The 4,132-nt window shown below is 36.3% G+C and overlaps 1 pseudogene; it reads right to left on the bottom strand.

Annotated features, from left to right (window-relative positions):
• Positions 1 to 1,172: 1,172 nt before the first annotated feature.
• LOC142612010 (uncharacterized) lies at positions 1,173 to 2,320 on the bottom strand (annotated as a pseudogene).
• Positions 2,321 to 4,132: the final 1,812 nt, after the last annotated feature.

Raw genomic sequence — 4,132 nt, 5'->3', positions numbered from 1 at the left:
TGCCTGAGTTGACGCAATTCAACCACTAACTGATATTTCATGGATCCATGAGTAGTAGAGTATCTTTTGGCCAACATATCCCATGCTAATTTTGCATCATCAAAGCTGCCCAGCAGATTGGAGATGGAGGGAATGAAAGTGTTTCGAATCTATGTGAGGATCATGTGATTGTGACTATCCCATTCAATCATACGACTAAGGAAGGCAGTATCTTCTTCACTTGCCCCCTTCATAGGAATAGTGATTGCACCAGTGCAATAATGCCAGAGCATGTGACCCTTAAGAAAACTGCGCATAGCTTGAGATCAAGATAAGTAATTCTTAGTCCCCTCCAATACAGTATTGATGGGGCGAGGAAGAAAAACATCATTTTTATCCATTTAGAGATACAATATGCAAAAACAGACTGCAAAAATGAAATCTACGTGAAAAACTGAGTAAGGAGAACCTGGGCTGCAAAAAGTCAACTCTGAAAAAGTCAACGGTCAACGGTCAGTCAACGGTCAACGGATGACGTCAGCAAGATGACGTGTCGCTGACGTCAGTAGGTGACTGGATGCTGACGTGGCACTGATGATGTCACGGATGATGTTAGCCTGGAAGGATGACGTCGCGTGAGGCGTGTGTAGCGCGTGAGCTTCAGCGTAGGTTCTTTGGGCGGCGTGTGGAGGCGCGTGCGGTCTTCGATGATTGCGAGGCTTCCACAAATAGGTAGATCGGAGCAAGACGATCTTCGTGGTACCTTCAAAAAATTTATCGGAGCAAGATTCGCGGCGGTGCCGGAAAAGGTAGTGGTCTTTACAGTGTTCGAACTCCTCAACGACGGCTGCTACAGGTCTGGAACCCAAGGACGATGTCTGGAAGACTCGAAAGTTCAACGGCGAAAGGCTGTGGTAGTTGTTGTGACAGCGGAAACAATATTAAAAATGGAGTTACACCAATAAAGACAAAACTGCTAAGAAAAGGTCAGAGCAGTGGCTCTGATACCATGTTAGAAATACTGAATTCAATAGTATTGTATTTCTTACTGAAACAATATACATGAATGTCTTTATATAGGAGGCATATGAGTGCTGTACAAGTAAATATGAGTGTAGTACAAGTAAATATGAGTGTAGTACAAGTAAGAGTGTAGTACAATCTGTACTATACAAGTAAGTAATCTACTTGGGTCAAGTCCACAATACTGAATTTATGTTAACAAGAGCAATAAAATCCAGGCAAATGGCTCCACCTAACAAAGCGTAGGTAACATTTATATCAAACTTCGTGAAACAAATCTTGTTCAAGCGAGCGAAGATTACAAAGGCCGCCACAACTGAACCAACGGATACAGCTCGGAATGCATATCCAATTTTGTTATGCACCACAACCACCTTGGTATAGAGAGCTTCATAGATGAAGTTGAGTTCTAAATCTATTATTTTAAGCGCGTCTTATTCGTCTATCCTTAGGAAAAACTCTCGGCTTTCATTGCGCTCACAGAAGCTGAAGACAAGCTCAACGATGAGTCCCTTGAATATGTTGAAGTACTTGTAAGCATACCTCACCACATCAAGTTCACAGCAGTTGCAAGCTTTGAGTCTTTCCCAGGCTCTGGTGTCATCTCTATTCTTGTTGGCAGTCCTGCTTCCTTCTTCGAAGAGTATTCCTCCATGAGCTTTGCATAGTTGGGCCCCGCATCAGGTGCTTTAAGCATGGATTCTCGGAACCTATCCAAGCTTGCAAGAAACAATGCGCATGTCCTCTCAAAATATTTGATTATTCCTGCCACAAACATGAGCAATGTTGGGACCAATAGCTTGTTTTCAGGAAGTGTGAGCAAGAACACGTAACCAGTCACAATAACTTGGACTAGTAGGCTGACCAGGTGCCTAAGCCAGAGCTCATTAACCTCAAGGCCAAATGCACTTATGGGGTCTGGTCCACCCAGGTGTAGCAAAAGGAAGGGAGCCCAAAATGCCAGAAGATCAGTATTCTCAGAGGACTTGTTTCCCTTATTACCACTGGCTTGAGAGACTTTGCCTTGACAGAGCATCGAGTTTTTACCAACAAGGTGGCATCCCTTATCATCAGTAATGGGATTCGCGGAGTCTGGGACTTGACTATTGGCGATGTGTTCAATAGCAAAGCTTGCAGCCCAATCAGCTAGCAAGTAAGATGACCAGATGAGTAAGATCACTGCTTTTTTAGGTATGCGTTTTCTGAAGGGAGCAAACAAAATCAATATGGTTTGCAGTGAGAGGCTTACGAGAATGATCGCCCTGATGTTCCATTCGTCCCATATGTCCTTTAATCTGTCAAGAATTGGGTTTATCATAGTCTCTCTTTGGTTTCTTTTCCCTCTCTCTCCCTTTCTCAAGTTGGCTATAGAAAACAATGTGTTTTTACAACTGCTACAGTGGAAAGCAGAACACAATACAGTGAGCTTGGTTGGGAACATGTAGAATGCAAATTCCCTGTTTCAATTTTGTGTTCCACTTTATTCCCTGTCCCACTTTAACATTTTTTAATACAAAATTTCTGTCCAATTTTTTGTGTCTCACTTGATATTTCGCCGATATGTCATATGTTCAATATCTATAAGGGTTACAAAATCATTTTAAGCTTGAGTTTCATTAATTAAACTAACTAGTTGCTAACCCGTACAATGCACGGGATAGTTAAATAAAAAGATAATTAATCAACCTAGCAGTAAAAGAAAAAACTAAAAAAACCAATAAGAGACTAATTTGTCCGTCAAGTAATCAACTTGTGAGAGACTAATTTGTCAATCAAGAAATCAACCTGTGAGAGACTGCGAAAATTTGGGGTACTCTCAAAAAAGAGATTTGGGTGCTTTTTTAGAGCACCTCTTTTTTTTAATAAGTAGTGTGAAGTTGCCACTTATTTTTTATACAAAAAAATAAGAAAAAAATAAATACAAATTACATGCTCAAAACACTTTGACTATCATTGATTGAATAAGGAAAAGTACAATTTTGGTAAATTAAACCTTACAAGGTTTTGAGTCCTAGTTACAATCTATGCAAAAGAATACAAAACTTTTGGTCCTAATTACAATCTACCAAAATTAAAAAGAAAGATAAAGCATAGGTTTACCTATCTAAAAGAACTAAGTTCGGAGACTAGGTTACGAAATAGGAAGGTGTTAGGCACCCATTTCGCTCAGACAGAGTTTGGTCTTCTAGACTTTAATGACCAATATACATTTTTTGCATGATATGAATGATATGTTGAACATACATGACACACTTAACCAAAACTAAGTCATGAATCTTCTTTTTTTAGAGAGAAAAAAAAAATTCAGATCTGTTTTTGTAAAACAAAAAAAAAATTTTGATTTGATTCATTAAAAAGAAACCAGATCTGCTTTTGTGCAGATAAAAAAAATTAGTTTTGTAAAGAAAATCAGATCTGTTTTTTAAGTAAAGAAAGAACAAGGTTTCTGCTAAAAAGTATCAGATTTGTTTTGAAGCAAAGTTAAAAATGGGATTTTTGGTTTATATGTAAAAAAAATCAGATATGTTTTGTGAATAAGAAAATCTAGATTTATAATGAAAAAAAAATCAGATTTGTTTTTTATGAATAAAATAAGAAAAAGACTTTTTTTTTTTAAGAAGAGGAAATACACTCATGAAATAAATCTATGTTATATGCATCATACAAAAAACATCTCAACTTTTGACTTCTTTTAAATTTCAAAATCTGTTATTTTGTGACAAAGAAAATTTTCTAAAAAAAAATCAGATCTATATTTAATGAAAATAGAGATCAATTTTTATCTATAAAGAAATCAAATCTGTATTTAATGAAAATACAGATAAGTTTTGTGCGTAAAAAAAATCAAATTTGTATTTAATGAAAATATAGATCTGTTTTGAGTTTTGAAAAAAAAAATCAGATCTGAAAAATTTAGATCAGTTTTAGGTTTTTTTTTTTTTAAAAAAAAACTTTGTTAATTAGCAAATTTTTGAGACTCAAAAGAGAAATAATAACAACAAAAATATACTAAGAACATGAATATGCTAACAAAAAAAAATATAAAAATTTTGATAGCTGAAGGGAAATTCGATTCTCTACAACTTTTCCAGAAATAGCCTAGTCCAAATTTTGAGTTCTACTATGCCAA

This window comes from Castanea sativa, chromosome 10 (genome assembly GCF_040712315.1).
Source record: "Castanea sativa cultivar Marrone di Chiusa Pesio chromosome 10, ASM4071231v1".
NCBI lineage: Eukaryota > Viridiplantae > Streptophyta > Magnoliopsida > Fagales > Fagaceae > Castanea > Castanea sativa.
This window is presented reverse-complemented; position numbering and strand designations above follow the sequence as displayed.